Source organism: Hibiscus syriacus, unplaced genomic scaffold (genome assembly GCF_006381635.1).
Source record: "Hibiscus syriacus cultivar Baekdansim isolate YM2019G1 unplaced genomic scaffold, ASM638163v2 tig00117034_pilon, whole genome shotgun sequence".
Lineage (NCBI taxonomy): Eukaryota > Viridiplantae > Streptophyta > Magnoliopsida > Malvales > Malvaceae > Hibiscus > Hibiscus syriacus.
This window is the reverse complement of record NW_024063533.1, coordinates 14,425,870-14,444,225: the sequence shown is the minus strand read 5'-3', so window position 1 is coordinate 14,444,225 and position 18,356 is coordinate 14,425,870.

Below are 18,356 nucleotides of genomic sequence, written 5' to 3'. Positions count from 1 at the left end.
TTAAGAACCCTAGAAATGGAATGCGACACATAGGAATGGGTATAACCATTATCAAACAGTGCAAAGTAGTGAGCTAAATTAATAGTAATAGTACCTGCAATCACATCAGGCTTATCACGATCCTGTCGATGCCTAGCAGCGTAAACCAACCTAGGTTGTCTGGCCTCAAATCTGGATGGACTCTGAGAAGCTCAGCCTCTACTAACTGATCTCGATGCGTTATCCTAACTATGACCCCCTGCTGGTGTGTGAACTATACTCTGAGTACGAGCGGCAATACGAGCTGGTGTCTAAACTGTAAGAGCTGGCTCTAGACAATCCTTCAAGAGATGGTCACCAGAGCCATATCTAAAATAGGTACCCAACTTCTTCTTGCACTCACCAAAATGAAATCTCCCACAGTGCTCACATGATAGCAAAGATTGCAATCCTGAAGAACCACCCTGACTAGAAGGCATCATAACTAATGAACATGACTCCATAAGCCTAACACTTGTACCACGTCTCTAAAAAGGCTTACCCCTGCCTCTTTTTCTGGGGCGTACAGAAGGGTCAGCAAAACTAGAAGGACTCCTGAATCAGTCTCGATCTCAGTCTCTATCTCACTTTCGCTCCATACCCACTCGCTCTATCTCTTTAGCGGTCTTGGCTATCTCAACTAATGCATTAAAACTCCTTTCCCAATGGGTAGCAACTTGACTCCTGATTTCATACCTGAATCTATTCTCGAATCTCAAGAATCGATCCAACTCAGTATCAACAAGTCCAGTAGTATAGTGGCTTAATCTAATAAACTCAATCTCATAATCCATAACAGACATATCACCTTGCTCCAAATTCTAAAATTCCTGGTGTTGCTCCTGTAGATATCTCTCTCTGATGTAGCAACTGAAAATGTTCCTTAAAAAGTTCCCAAGCCAACTGATTCCCTGGAATACTACCAGAAATCGATTACCACCATTAAAAACTCTCTTCTTCACCATACTAGGGCCCCCTTCAACTTCTTCTCAAGCCTAAGATTTATCTCTTCCATAATCCTCTATGTATCTCCAACCAATAGTCAGCGTCATTCGGAGGTCCACCAGTAATGCCCTCAAATGGAACAACTCTAGCAGCTACCAAAGACTTTGAAATCTCGACTGCAGATATACTACCAAGGAATCTAGCAGCTCTCTGGAACATACGAAAGACAGCTCTATTAATAGAATCCTCATCCAAATCATTTTCCTCATTCTCATTGACGGGAGGGTCTCTCGCAGGTGTAACCGGATCATCATGAGAAATAGGGGAATCTACATGTAGAACATGAGGATTTAACTGTGACATCAGATCATCTATAGTAACAGAAGGTCTAGTCATTTGCCCTCGACCACGGCCACGGCCTGGCCTACGACCTCTAGCAACACTCATCGGATAAATCTACAAGGCTCTACGGAAAGAATTTGAACCTAAGTTAGACTAGCATCAGGAATCTCGAATATATTTAAATCTCATAAAATAAGGTGACACGATTTTTAAAAATATCGAAAGATCTTGAAAATACAGAGTTTAGGACTCATCCACAGTCCGAGTGTTTAAAACCAAAAGCTTTGATACCACCAAGTGTAACCCCCTAGACTCGGCCTGGACGATATGACCAAATCTAAACAGTTATGTGTCCTATTCAGAGATTCTTTTCATTTTTAAAACAATGTTAAAATCCATAAGAAAGATTCATACGATAAAAATATATGTATACATATATCATAAAAAATGTATAAAACATATACATAGCAAAATACCAATAATACAGATATATCAAGACAATATCAAAAACATGTGTCACCAAAGTATAACAAAAGGCATAAAGAGATATACAGTGGTACAAAAATAGGAGAGGCCAGTCTTCCTGATGCCAAGTTTGCTAGCCTACGGTCTGCTACTATCTGAAAGGTTAAAATTTATAGAATGAGTTAAAAAATCCCAGTGTGCTTTTTACGGTGTATAAAAACATACAGATAAAATACTTCAGTAAAAATCAATCATCAAACATTTTTAAAAATATGAACATTGTCCCTATCCTATTACCAAAATGTGTAAGTTCCCCAGAACCGTACACCCACTTGTACACCCAGTAAAGGCCTTATATATATATCATAAGGACCTGTGATAAGGACTTGCCCTGTGCACAAAGCATAGGAGCTTGTGGTAAGGTCTTACAAGTAATATACTAGGCATTATATACTTCTTCCAATAATACCCCCAATGACAGTAATAAACATGTTTTTATTCGAGTAAAAATGGTAATTATTCCATTAAAACATGAAAATGTTCCATACTTAGAAATAATAAATAGAAATACAGTAACCATAGATCATATCATAAATATACAGTAAATCATATATTAGATAAATAATATTCAAAAAATCAGGTATCGTCTCGTAAAAATATTCAGTATAATCATAAATCTAAAATAGTCCAAACATATAGTTTAAAGCAATAATGTAACACCATCAAGAAACACACATGTACTGATCTGGGTATTCTGGTAGAGAATCTTACTATTAAGTATGTCGATCATGATCAGTGGCAGCGTTAGATCCTATAAATCGGAACATCTATATCAAAATCCAAATATGGATAATAATAACCTCTATTTAAAAAATTTACAAACACGTACGAGTAACTCTCGAGGAACGCAGATTGTTAGGATCTGATAGACTAGAAGCAAAGGATCTAATTGACCCTCAGTCGGGTGAAACACGAGTACCTTCATAAAAATATATTATCGAATTAATTCCATAATTAAATCTCATATAAATAAGCAAAAATGCTAAAAATACTAAGCTTTTTGGGTTAACGATCTCGATTCAGGGCTTTCGGGTCAGAATTTGGCGAAACAGATCACGAAATCAGACTCAAAACATTAAAAACATCAATAGTCGGTCAAACGTTAACGGTCAACGACTGACCAGTTCAGGTCAGGTTAGATTAGGTCGAGTTAGATTGGGTCGGCCAGACAGGTCGGACCAGGTCAGCCCAATTTCAAGAAACCCACTAGGTGGTGGAACCTCCCCCCGTGCAGCGGCAGTGCGTGAGGGGGCTTGCGAGGCCATCAGGGGTAAAAAATCGTAAAAAAAACTCCTACGTGCATTTTAAGGGTTTTAAGACACTTACCAAGCTCGGCTCACAATGATGAACGGCGGAGAGCTCAATTTTGAAACGTCAAAAACTTAATCTTTCTTACCCCTTCACACACCGACGGTAACTGAGACAAAGTGGACACCGAATGACTCGGGACGACACAATGAACACGATGACGTGGGATGTGTCAAAAAAATAACGACATTCATTGATGAAACGTCGATCAAAGATTTCCCTCTAAATGATGAAAGGTTGAAGAAAGAGAAAAAGAGGGTTGAAACTTTTTAGAAATGAAAAGTTTCTGATTTTTGGGGCTTTTAAACCCACACTTGTGAAAATTATATAATAACACTATAAGTCCCTTAATTTTAGATTTTTTATGAATTTGGATCTGAATTTAATCAAAATTTCACTTTGGTCCCTAAATTAAATTAAATTTTCAATTTAGTCCTAAGAAAAATTTTAAGAAACTTTTAGGCCCTAATTTGTAAATATATTAGCAAGTTGATCTTCTATTCTATAATAGCTTAACTCTACATTTTTGTTTCTCGCCTGCTCTCTTATATCAATATGCTTGTTTCGACTGTGGGAGACCGAAATCTTGGCAAGAGAAATTTTGAACTTGTTGTCAACATAAATTGTAGTCAATTCTTCTTGTGCCAAGTCTAGCTCATTCAAAATATTCTTTGACCACATTGCTTGGCAAGTGCACGTTGCAGTTGCTTTATATTCTGCTTCACATGTGAAAAAGCTATAATTTTTTCTTCTTTGATGACCATGAAAGTGTTGCAGAGCCGATATGGAATAGATATCCATAAGTGTTTTTTGGATCATCTAAGTCTCCCCTGTAATTACTATTAGAATAACCAACTACCTTAAAATTTTCTGAATGTGTGTAGAATAAAACATGATATGTCGTATCTTTGACATATCTCAAAATTCTCTTGGTCGTAATCCAATGATCTTATTTCGGGTTCTCCATGAATCTACTCACCAATCTCACAACATATGTTATGTCTTGTCCTGTGATAGTCAGATACCTTAACCTTCCAACAATGCTTTTAAACAATGTCGGATTCACTAGCTCTCTTTTTGAACTTACACTTACTTTCATGCTTGGTTCTGCTAAGAGTGGCTACTAACATACAATCCTTCATTTTGAATTTGCTTAAAATATACTCCGCATACTTCTTTTGTGATATAAATATTCCATCTTGCATTTGCTTTACCTCGACTCCAAGGAAGTATGATATTTCACCAATATATGTCATTTCAAATTCTTTAGTCATAGCTTTCTTAAAATCATTAAACATACCTGAATTATTTATCATGAAAATCATGTCTTCTACATATAAGCACACGATCATAATATCATCATGTTCCTGAATTATTTCCCGTGAAAATCATGTCTTCTACATATAAGCACACGATCATAATATCACCATGTTTTTTTATTTGTATATAAGTCATGTTCATATGAATTCTTCATGGACTCATTTCTCTAGAATTATTCATCTATTCTGTGTTCCACGTTCTCAAAGCTTGCTTCAATCCATAGAAACTTTCTTCAATTGATAAACTTTATCTTCATGCCCTTTTTTAATGTATCCAGATGGTTGCTCGATATAAACTTCTTCTTTTAGGTATCCGTTAAGAAATTTTAACTTCACATCTATCTAATAAATCTTCCATTTGTTTTGTGTTGTAACTGTTGTGAGAAGTCTAATTGTCTTGATCCTTGCTACTAGAGAAAATATTTCATTATAGTCTATCATTGTTCTTTATTTGTAGAATTTGGCAACTAATTTTGCCTAGTATTTCTCCAATTTTCCTTCATTCACTGTCTTTTTCTTCTATACCCACTTGACTCCAATTGGATTGTAACATTTTGGTCGACTTGTTAGCTTACATGTATCATTTTCTTCTATCGATGTATTTTTTCATCCATTATTTTCTTCCATTTGTCATCTTCAAATGCTTCTTTATATGTTATTGGATCATTGTTTACAAGTAAGCAGAAAAGTGAAATATTTTGTACATTGTAATCATTGTACCTTTCTGGTATTCTTCTCTCCCTTGTAGATCTTTGAACTTCATTGGGAGATGCTTTATATTTTTCTATTATGCTACTATTACTACTACTGCTACTTGATGACAGTGATTCATTAGGATTTTGTTTTAGGACCTCGATCATCATCTTGTTCATCTTCATCGATAAGATTTTCATCATCTTTATATTCATTAGAAAATAGTCCTTTAACCTTTTTTTTCTTCTTTGCTCCATATCTAGTATTCTACTTCGACATCGAACTCAACATCTCTTGAAATTAATATCTTCTTGGTAAGAGGAATCTATAGCCTGTAATTTTTGCTTCTTTCATCTTAACTGATGAAAATACATTTTTCTCCTCTGTCATCAAGCTTCTTTATTATCTGTTTAGGAACATGGGTGTATGCGATGCACCCGAAAATCTTAAGGTGTACAATTCCTAGTTTTTTACCATTCCACGCTTCATTTGGAATCATGAACTTTACATTTTTTGTTGGACATCGATTCAACATGTAAACGAAACATCATGCTGCTTCGGCATAAAAATTTATTAGTAGGTGCTTTCCTTTTATCATGCTTCTTTCCATGTCAAGGATTGTGTATTTTTTCTTTCAATAACTTCATTTTATTGAGATATATATATTTAACTGCCAAGTAATTAAGAATCTCATGCTTTCTGCAAAAGTCTTCAAATAAATTTGATGTATACTCGCCTCCTTTGTCGGATCTAAGTATCTTCAAATATTAACCACTTTTCTTTTCTCCCATTGCTTTGAATTCTTTGAATTTCTCTTACGCTTTCGATTTTTCTTTCAAAATATAGACCCAAATCTTTGTGCTAAAATCATCAATAAAAGTTAGGCAGTACTTGTTTCCACCAAGCAATGTTATGTCGGAAAGATCGGCTATATATGTATGTATTATCTCTAACACCCTTTGGGCTCGCCAGGATCTGCCAACTTCAAAGTTTTATATGTGTTGTTTACCTTTAATGCATGCTTTACATAATTGTGGATAGTTGATCTTTGGCATTCCTTTCACCATATTTGCCTTCGATAATCACTTCAAGCCCGAAAATCTAAGATGCCCATATGGTAGATGCTACAACCATGAATCATCTTTAATTGTTGTTTTCATGTACCTTACTTCTTCTAACTCGATGTCAATGGTAAAAAGAAGATTGCGTGTCATATCAACATTGACAATTAATTCTCCATCTTTATATTTGATAGCAAGTGATCGATTGTTCATCAACACTTCATATCCTTTTTACAAGAATTGACTGAGGCTGATAATGTCGCTTTTCAAAGCCCGTACATAATATACATCTGAGATGTACTTTTTGTCGCCATTCTTTTGAGTTACCATAACTTCGTTTTCTTCCTTTAACTTTGACTTGAGTCATTTAAAAAATTATTCGTTCATGGATTGTTTCAACTAACTTTATAAACAACTCCTATCGGTCGTACATGTGATTACTAGCATAATATCGATTTATCAAATATTTTTCTTGAATTCTTTATTTCATTTACAAGTGAGGAATACATAAGATTTTTCAATTTTCTCTTCTTCAGCTGTTGCAACATGATTTCTTTCTTATTTTTTAGGAGTTGATCTGCACTCGTAACTATTTACCATACTTTTTGCAGTTATAGCATTGTACATGTGAATTATTTCCTTGATGATATATGCCTTAGCCTTATCCGCTAAATCCTCGTCCACGACCTGTAATTTGATTGTTTTCACTTGTTTGATTGGTTTCATATGATCGACTACTGTGTCCACGAGTTCCTCGTCCTCCTTTATATGTTTCACAAAATCCACCACGATTTTCTTAATCTTATGTGTAGCTATTGTTGGCTTCTTCTTTATTGACGTTCATCTTGCTTTGTAGAGTCTGCTCCAAATTTTCAGAATCTTCATTTTGTTTTATCTTCTGCTCATGGGCTTTGAGTGAACTCATAAGCTCATCGATCAATATTTGAGATAAATATTTCGATTCTTTGATTTCCATGACCATATAAGCGAGTTTTCGTGTTAGTGACCGCAAAATATTTTTCATTACTCTGACCTCGGCGAGTGATTCACCATTTCCTTTTCATTTACCATCGTTTTAACACGACTAACATAATCATCAATACTTTTCGTATTTTTTCATTTCCAACATTTCAAACTCAACTATGAGTGCTTGTATACGTATCTTTTTTTCTTTCTTAACACCTTGAAGAGATTTTTGTAAAATCTATCATGCTTGTTTTGTGGTCTTCGCGTCTGTTTTTTTTTTCAAAGGTAGATTCATCTACACCTTGAAAAATAAAGAACAACGCTCCCTTGTCTTTTTTACAGGATTCTTTCAATGTCTATTTCTCTTCTAATACCCTAATTTTATTCAGACGATTTAAATTCATTAAAGACAATCGAGGATCAATTTAAAGACATTTGCACATTATCTTCAAACTAAAATGGCTTACATGGGGCAGAAAATAGTTTATTGGGCTTTGAGAAAATTTGAACCTTTATTTATTTGGGTTTGGTGGTCAAACATGCATATGTTTGCATTTTTGAAATTAAATTAAGTCAAAACATTGGATACCCAAATTTAAATGTCCAAATTGGAATGTCCAGTGTTCAAGTTCAACCCAAATTAAATTCCTATACACATTACACAAAACCCATCATCCTAACCCATTTACCCATACCCAATTACATTCAAATCCTAACCCATTGGCCCAAATTAACTTTAGGATTGGCTAACCCTAGTAACCAAGCTTCAGTCGCTCCCATGTGAACAACCACCAAATCGTAGTCCCAACAGACCAATCATCAGCAGCCATAGCAGCACCGTGGTCCCACCAAACGTCAGCAAGCCTCCACATCGTGGTACCCTTTCCACGCTGGTAGTTCACTCGTGCCAAGATGGTCCCCTCGTCCACGCGAGAAGCTTGTGTAAACGAGGTCCCTCCACGCCAGCAGCTGCTCAAGCAACCCAATGGCCCCTCCTCCACGCCTCATCAACGCATGCAAAGAGACAAACAAGAACATGAATGTAAATATTCTCTTTTTATCGGATTAAAACAAGGATAGCATAAACCAAAAGCAACAATTATAAATGGGGTCTTTTTTCCTTTTTCCCCATTCGTAAAAAGACAGCAATTGAATCATCCTCCATTTTTGAAAAAATAAATAGAGACTAAAGGATTCATCTTCCCCTATTCAAAAATCGATTTTTTCTGAAATAAAAAAAAAGAGGATACACATTTCGAAAAAAAAAAGTATTCTAGCCTTTCTTTTTAGTTTCGTTTTTTGAAGGTGCATGTGGTTTTCAAAAATAGAAGCAGTAAAGAGAGGGAAGGGGTCGTTTTACCTTAGACGTATGGCCTCCTCGTCTGAGTAGTGGTCGGCCTTTGGTCTCCGGAGTTGAGCATTGGAGAGGAAGTTGGAGAGTCAGTCTCCCTTAGACGTGTTGCGGCTTGGTTTTAGGGTCTCGTTTTTGTTCTTTTTAAAGTAAAAAGGAAGTTTTTTTAGGGTCTAGGTCTTGGGTAGTCTGACCCCTATTGGTGGCGGTCGATGAGGTTTCATCACCGATCTGCGGCGGTTTATGGCGTGTCTGAGTCTCGTTTGAGTTTGGGTTCGGTTAGATGGAGGAGATGAATGCTTCGGTTTCGTTTGGAGTCCGTTTAGTTGTGTTCGACCGTCTCATGCGGCGGTTTGAAGCGAGGAGAGCCACCAAAATATGGTGGCTGGCGGTGGCCATGGGGCCTTTGGAGTGTGCGGTGGCGTAAGAAGAATGAGGGGTTAAGAGGAAAAAAGATTAGAGAAAATAACCTCAGTGACCAAAAATTCCTTATAATATACGATTTTAACCAACTTTTTTACGATTTACCAAAATTACCAACAAAATCGCAATGCGATCTCTAAATCGCATCGCGATCTCCATTATCGTAATTCAGTTTCCATATTCACAACACAATTTTGACCATCGCATTGTGATTTTCGAAATCCGCGTTACGATTTTAGATAACCGCAATGCGAATATATAAATCGCAATGCGAATATTTAAATCGCAACGCGATAACACGTTATCGCAACGCGATTCTGACTATCGCAACGCGATAATACGTGATCGCAACGCGATTCTGACTATCGCAATGAGATTCTGACTATCGCAACGCGATAATACGTGATCGCAACGCTATTTTGACTATCGCAACGCGATTCTGACTAATGCATCACTAAATTTCAAATTCGCAACATGTTTTAGTTTCGCAACACAAATGGGTATATAACTACTATGCAGCAGCATCAACTCATAACCTAAATCCCTAAATCGTAACTCATTCCATCTCCATCTATCACTCTCTCCGGCGACATCCGTTCCTATATCCAACGACATCATTCCCCATCCGGCAACAGGTTTTAGTTTCACAGCTCGTTTGTTTAGTAAATTAATTTACAATAATGAAATCATCTAATGTTGATCATGTTTGGATAGATTTGTGTTTTGGAGGGTCATGGGAGAATGTTCATGGTGTTTTACAATATATGCCTTTACCCATGAATCTTCAACTAAAACTATCATTAAAAAAGTTAACTTATGAAACTCTAATGTTACGTGTTGCAAATAAATTGAATTTAGAGCCCTTAAGTGGATTTAGGCTATCTTATCAGAGAAAAGGTAAAGTTTATTTGTTAACCGACAATGAAGATGTTGAACGATTCATTACTTACATTAGTGTTTCGCAAGATGATGTTACATTGTATGTTGTTGAACCTAGAAGTAGTGAAGTTGGGTCAGTAGCGGGTAGTAATCAACTAAGTTTTTCAACCCCAGTTTATGGTGCTCAAAATTTAATGGTTCCACCACAATTTCATCACCAAGCAAATTTTGTTTCACCACATTTCCAATACCAAACACAATCTCAAAACCCACAACCTTTCCCTAATCCAAATCCCAATCAACTTTCAGCACCAAATTCCGATTTTCGTATTAACCAGTTAGACGATGATGAGCCAACAGAAAAAATTGTGAGTACTAGTCGGTATTCGAAATTTGATCTTGGTCAATACTCGGATTTTGATGATGTTTCAGAAGAAGAAACAGACCCTGCGTGTAATGATTTTGATATTGGTCAATACCCAAATTTTGATGATGAAACAGTCGCTGTCGAGGAAGATGTTGTTGATGATAATGAGGAGGAAGTTACGACTGTGAATGAACATGTTGAACATCCATTCTGTAATTCATATAACCCTGAAGAAGAAAAAGAAGAAGAAGAAATCCCCGAAGAAAAGTCCCCAAAGAAAATGCAACGGGAGTATAACTGGAATATGCCATAATTACTTCAGATACCGGAAGAAGAGTTGGTAAAGATAGCAGTTGATTCTTACACAAAAATTATTCGTATCAAGAAAGATGATTGTTTTGATACAAAGGAAGACTTGAAGATAGCTTTGTATACGAAATGTGTGGAAGATGGCTATCAACTAAAAGTTAACAAATCAAGCAAAGATCGTTTCGAAACAAGGTGTATGATTGACAAAAACTGTACGTGGCGTATGATTGCAAAGAGGATAAAAGTTTGCGAAATGTTTCAAGTTAGGACTTTTATTGATAAACATACATGTTCAAGAACCCCAAGCTTTTCCTCACCATAGACAGGCAAACAAAAAGGTGTTGGGTGGTTTTCTGGCTGAGTTAATGTTTTTGAATGACAGGGTATATCGGGGACATGAAATTATGACTGACATGAATGCTCGGTTCAAGATTAGTATCTCATATTCTCAAGCTTGGAGAGCCAAATGTTATGCCTTGGAATTGTTGAGGGGGTCGCCAGAAGCATCATTTGCCCAACTGTCGGCTTATTGTCACAATTTAAAGCTGAAAAATCCTAGGTCGGTAACTCATATCAAAACAGATAGAGATGGACGCTTTGGGTTGTTGTTTATCGCCATTGGTGCTGCGGTTAGTAAATCAATATAATTTTGTTGACTCATTTTTGTTAGTTACATTCATTTCACATTTAAATGATTATATTTTTTATGTATATAATTTTGTAGATTTGTTCTTTTATTACTTGCATGCGCCCAGTTATTATAGTTGACGGAGTACATTTGAAAGGTCGATACCTTGAAGTAAACTTATTAGCAGTAGTCATGGATGCTAACAATGAGATATTGCCAATAGCTTACGGGGTTGGCAAATCTGAAACCTTTGATTCATGGACATGGTTTATGTGGCATCTTAGGGATTGAATAGGTCCTATTAGCAATCTGACAATCATATCCGATAGGCAAACTCAATTGACAACGCTGTTAGAAAGTGTTTCCCAGATGCTTTTCATGGACTTTGTGGTGTTCATTTGTATAGAAATCTAAAATCAAGGTCTGCTTGTATAAAAAATCACAAATTGACATACTGGAAGGATGTAAAAGCTTATCGGGAAGTGGATTTTAATAAGAATATAAATTGTTTAAGATGTGTTTTGCCTCAGTGTGCTCAAACACTAGAAGATGTCGGGTTTGAAAGATGGTCAAGAGTACATCAACTTGGAGCAAGATATGGTTTTATGACCTCTTCAATGATGACAGGGGCCTCTTGAACGGTGGGAGGGGACTCTTGAGGGATGATAGGGGCCTCTTGAACGATAGGAGAGGCCTCTTGAACGATGAAAGGTGAGTCGGGCTTCTTCTTACAGAGTCTTCGCACTATTGGGGTGAACGGAGACTTAATGGCTTATGCACGCCGTCTGATGCGTGAACTCCGTCGTGCAAGAAAAACCCGACGTAAAGCATCCACCTTATCGGGCCGCTAAAAATAAATTAATACATAAAATCAGTAAATAAACAGACATGATATTAAACAGTGAAAACAAAGACAAATATGTTTCAAACTTGCACGGTATTCACCCAAGTCATTATTCTATCATAGTTCACAAAATGCATCATATAAGATTCCGGAAGTAAGCACTTATATAAACATTTAAAAGGACAACATATAGGTTTAGTGCATGTTCAAGGACAACATAAAGGGTAGTAGTTTATTCTTCAAACTTAAATTTGCAACACTGTGAAGTTAGTATTTGTCTTTGTCTTTTGGTTGAAGTAATGCAATCCATTCAAGTTTCAATTTGCAGAAGAATAATAGTTTCTGAAACTTAAAATCGCAACACAAAAATGATTATCGCAATGCGAATTTGACTATCGCAACGCGAATTTGACTATCGTAACGAGATAATCGCAACGCGAAATGACCATCGCAACGAGAAAATTGCAACGCGAAACCAAAATCGCAACGTGAAACTAAATTCGCGTTGCGATAGTCATTTTCGCATTGCGATTATCCCGTTGCGATAGTCAAATTCGCGTTGCGATAGTCATTTCCGATTTGCGATAGTCATTTTCGCATTGCGATTATCCCGTTGCGATAGTCAAATTCGCGTTGCGATAATCATTTTCGTGTTGCGACTATTCTTCTTCTGCAAATTGAAACTTGAATGGATTGCATTACTCCAACCAAAAGACAAATACAAATACTAACTTCACAGTGTTACAAATTTAAGTTTGAAGAATAAGCTACTACCGAATGAATTTACTAAGCAATCCAAAAGACAAATATGAATTTACTAACTTCAACCAAAAGATAAAACAAAGACAAATACTAAGTTATTTTAGAACTGTTTAGCAGTATTGGCAGCAACCGAATGAATTTACTAAGTAATTCAAGTGAAATGGTTAATCTAATTATGAGTAAATCAAGTAAAATGAAAAATCTTAAACTTACCTCGTTGCGTAGAGTATGAACCTCATTCTGTAACGATGCTACCATCTCACGTAGAGCCGCTACCTCACCTCGTAAAGTAGATACCTCCTCACGCTATTCACCATTGTCATCGCGTAAAGTAATGACCTTCTCACGCAAGGCATTGACCTCATCACGTAACTCCCCTAACTCATCCCGTGGAGGTGGAGGTGGAGAACAGGGAGATAAATGTCGTGGCATCTTTGTCGGTCGCCTATCATGAGGTGATGGTGGAGAAGAGGCTCGATGATGTGACAGAATAGGTGATGGCTCTCGTTGTAGAGGTGTATAGTGTGGTCGATCAGGTGATGGCTCTGGGTGTGGTGATGGCTCTCGAAGTGGAGGTTGCTCATCATCCGTGCCATCAAAAAAACGCTTACTAGCTTGCCACCAATTAGTGGCAAGCTCAGCCTCCGTGGGTGTCAGCCTCTGTAATGGAGTGTTGGCCTCCTAACAATATAAAAGCTCAAATAAAGTTAAACGTGTACTAGTAATAACTTGTTTATATATGGTAGTATTTATGTTAACTTACATCATTTATTGTCGTATACCGTAGTAACTCTTCCCAAATCAACAACCGACGTTTCCTCTTCCAGGAAATAGCCCTAGGAATATCATTTGAAGTTTTGAATGCATATGTCTGCATGTCGGGAAAAGCCTCAAATATCAAAATCTACAAACAATATAATACACAAACATTAGTAATTGTTAAAATAATTAATTATAATTTTGGAAACATTATATAGAAATTCTTACCTTAAAGGCCCAAATAAAACCTGACAAAGTGTACTTGGAACCATCACCACGCAAACTTTTGCGGTCATCAAAGGCAGACGACAACTTATTCCAGGTAGCTTTCCATAGATACGAACCCCACGGAAATAGGTTCCATGCATTTAGGTCCTCTACCAATAATATTAGGTCCTTAGGAATAGGTTGTCTACCCTCTCTGCCTAAAAAGCCAGCATGCAAAAGTACTAAAAGGCATACTCAGACAACATCGACGTCATCCATCCGAGTAAAACCATCTTTCTTATTAAATAATCTCATCAAGTCGTCGACGTGTAAATTCGCCTTCTCCATTGACAGCTCAGGAAAAACCCGGGATAACCATGATGGGCGGGTAATATGACTAGTGTATCGACCTACATCATCGTGTCCGAAGCGTAGACCAGTGATTAAACAAAACTCCTCCCGCCCAAAACACGTATACACCGGTGGAAAATTAAACCATATCTCTTCATTACCACGTTCTATACTCTCGGGTAGATCGCGTGTCATGGTCTGAAGCCACAAATGGGTCAACATAGCATCTCCACCCGGATGTTGTACTTTCAGCCATGGCCCGAAGTAAGTATCCTCAAACAATTGTCATTCAAGTTTCAATTTGCAGAAGAAGAATAGTTTCTGAAACTTAAAATCGCAACACGAAAATGAAAATCGCAACACGAAAATGATTATCGCAACGCGAATTTGACTATCGTAACGAGATAATTGCAACGAGATAATCGCAACGCGAATTTTGTCGTTGCGATTTTCATTTCGCGTTGCGATTCTCGGTTTCAAATGGTCATTGTCTAAAATTAAAACTTGAATGAATTGCATTACTTCAACCAAAAGAAAAAACAAAGACAAATACTAACTTCACAGGGTTAAAGACTAAACAGTAGCAGTATTGGCAGTAATCGAATGAATTTAATAAGCAATCTAAGTGAAATGGTTAATCTATTATTGAAATTACCAGTAAACTTATCATTAATTTCAATATGAAAAACCTAATAATAATGCAAAAATTTTAAAATAAAAATAATTAAAAAAACTAACCCTCAGTGATTGATTTGGTTGATTTTCCATTTCTGATCGTGAATGATTGTGAGGGTGGCTCTGAGAGATGGAGATAGACGAATTTTGCCGGAGATGGGGATGGATTTTGCCGGAGATAGGGACGGATTTCACCGGAAATGGGGACGGATTTCGTCGGAGATGGGGACGGATGTCGTCGTAAAGAGTGAGAGATGGAGATGGGACTGAGTTGTGATTTAGGGTTTTAGGTTAAGAGTTTCGATTACGGGTAAATATTCGTGTTTGGAATTTGAAAATAAAATACACGTTGCAATACTAATGAAGCTTTGAAAATCGCATTGCGATTTTATATTATCGCAACGCGATAGTCAGAATCTCGTTGTGATAGTCAGAATCGCGTTGCGATCACGTATTATCGCGTTGCGATAGTCAGAATCGCATTGTGATAACGTGTTATCGTGTTGCGATTTACATATTCGCATTGTGATTTACATATTTGCATTGTGATTTACATATTCGCATTGTGATAATGGAGATCGCGTTGCGATTTAGAGATTGCATTGCGATTTAGAGATCGCATTGCGATTTTGTTGGTCATTTTGGCAAATCGTAAAAAAGTTGGTTAAAATTGTATATTATAAGGAATTTTCGGTCACTGAGGTTATTTTCTCAAAAGATTATATTTTTTTAGGGTTAGGGATATGAAGTGAGCAAAAAAAACAAAAATATGTATTTATATTTGGGTTTAAGGGTAAATCGCCCTTCGTTCCTCAAAGTTAGGCGTGTTTTCACATTTCAGTCACCTAATCCCCTCGTTTTTTTATTTCTTCGAATGTATGCTTTATGTTTTGCTTTTATTTAATTATGTTTTATAATTTTCTTACTATTTTTTATTTTTGTTACTTTTCAGTCACTGTTATTAATTTATTAATATTTAAACACTTAATACGGCAGACCCGTCTTGAAATATGATCCGCATTATTAATGTTCAGGTAAAATTCTAAATAAATTACTAATTTCTAGCTTTTAACCACTAACTTACTAACTTCTATTTACTAACCCTTGAAATATATTCAAATTAATTTACAACCTCGCGACTTGCCCTAGGGAATAACTTGCATTATTTATGGTTTAGGTAAAATTATAACTGCTAAATATAGGTTTATTTGATTCTTTTAATTTTTTTCATTTACATTTTTTCCCTTTAAAATTTTGTTTTTTCTTATTTTCTACCTTTTAATTTCAGCACCATAAATTTCTTTCTTTTTAATTTATGCCTTTAATTTCCATAATCTACATTTTAGTCCTTTTAATTTTTGCATCTTGCTTTCTGCTCTATTTTATGTCTGTCATTTTGTTTTCCCTCTTTACACGTTTAGGATATAATTTTGCTAGATTTCATTCTAGTCCCTTTGACAGGTTTATTTTATTTTTCTGCTGCTTTGTACATTTTTTGCATAATTTTAATATCTCCTATTTTAGTCCACTATGATATTTAGGGTTTATTGCAATTATAGTATTTGATGTTTCTTTGATTTATGCCATGACATATCCCATGTTCATTTTTGTGCTTTTAAAGCTGTTATCTTTTTAATTTGGTCAAGCCCACTTAATTTCTATCAATTTCATTTTTGGTACGCCATGATTCCATATTTGAATTTTAGTCCCTTACACCTTATGTGTTTATTTATGAACATGTATGTGATACATTATATGTATGCTACAATAATGTCTTGTATATTTACATTAAATATATTACATACCAAAATCATTATATGCCGCGCACATGTATGTATGAATGAATTATGTTTTATCCCATGTTCTCATTTTTTTTTTCTGGATGATGTTATGAGCATTTTTATATATTGATATTTTGTGTGTACGTGTAGGTTTTAGTCATGAAGCATCTTTAAAATAATTTGAATGCTACCCTGTATCACTTGATCCAGTCAAATAATTTGATTAAGGGTAATGCTTTTTCATTTTAGGGTTATTGTGCAATGATTTTCTTAAGGTATAAGAAAGTCACTTCCAGTAATTCTGAAATGAGAAAGTACCTCATTAAGTGAAACCTAAAAATTATCTCATTTAAAATTTGGGCATGAGGAAATAAGAAATGTTCGTCTATTTAAATTCGTCGAGAAAATATCGTTACAACTTATAAAAGGTCAAATCTCAATGTCTTTAAATAATCGAACATTGTTCTTCTTTCTAAAAGAATTGTTAATTTTAATCTAATTAATTTTTTATTATTGTCGCGGTCATCTTTTGGGTGGACCCAGAATTAGGCTTCGACTTAAAAAAAATGGGTTAGAGTCGCCATCGATCATTTAAAAAAATATTTAGACTGATCGGACATCATCTTACTTGATCTATGTTTTACCATAAATGTGTCGGGTTCGGGAGTCGGTTGCAGTCAAGGAATGGTTAGCACCCTTGTACTGCCATTTCGGTATCAATTAATTTATCGGTTGTCTTAATTGCAAAAATTTAAATTTAAATTTAAAAACCCGATTCAAATTACTTACCTCTGATTGGTTGGAATTTCTCCAAAAAAAAGACAAAAATGTTAGACAAGAAATAATAAATAAATGTTAAATAAATCAAAGGAAAAAAATAAAATTTAAAATAATAATAATACATAAAAAATAGATCAAAGGGAAAAATAGAAAAAACAATAAATCAAAATAAATCAAAGAAAAAAAGATAAATAAATAAAATAATAAACAATAAATAAATAAATATTAAATAAATAAAAGGTCAAAAAAAGAAATTAGAATTTAAACTTATAATTTTCGCCCAAAAAGATAACCGAAATTAATTCTGGCCAGACTCACTTACATGTCCCCAGCAGAGTTGTCAAGCTGTCGCGGCCATCTTTCGGGTGGGCTCGAAATTGGGGTTCGACTTAAAAAATGGGTTAGAGTCACCACCAACCATTTTAAAAAATATTTAGGCTGATCGGACACCATCTTACCTGATCTGCGTTTTACCAAAAATGTGTCAGGTTCGGGAGTCGGTTACATTCAAGGAAGGATTAGCACCCATGTACTTACCTCTGATTGGTTGGAATTTCTCTAAAAAAAAGGTAAAAATGATAGACAATAAATAATAAATAAATATTAAATAAATCAAAGAAAAAATAAAATTTTAAAAAAATAATAATAATAAACATGAATAATAATAATAATAAATCAAATGAAACAATAGAAAAATAAATAAAAATAAATCTAAGAAAAAAATATAAAAAATAAAATAAAATAAAAATATTAAATAAATCAAATGTCAAAAAAATTTAAAAATTAAAAAAAGGTTAAATTTTAAAAGTAATAAAATAAAAACAACATGAAATAAAAAAAAAGAATAATTAAAAAATAAAAAAATAAAAACTTAGAGGATCAAGTTGAAACAAATCGAAATTAATGGATTAAATCGAAACTAAAAAATGAGCTACAAGAGAAAAATAAAGAGTTAAGAGGGGTTAAATTGCAAAAAAAAAATGTAAATTATAAATAGGGACTTATTTGAATAAATTGAAGATTCAGAGGCCAAATTGAACATAGTGACCAAAATGAATTGCAC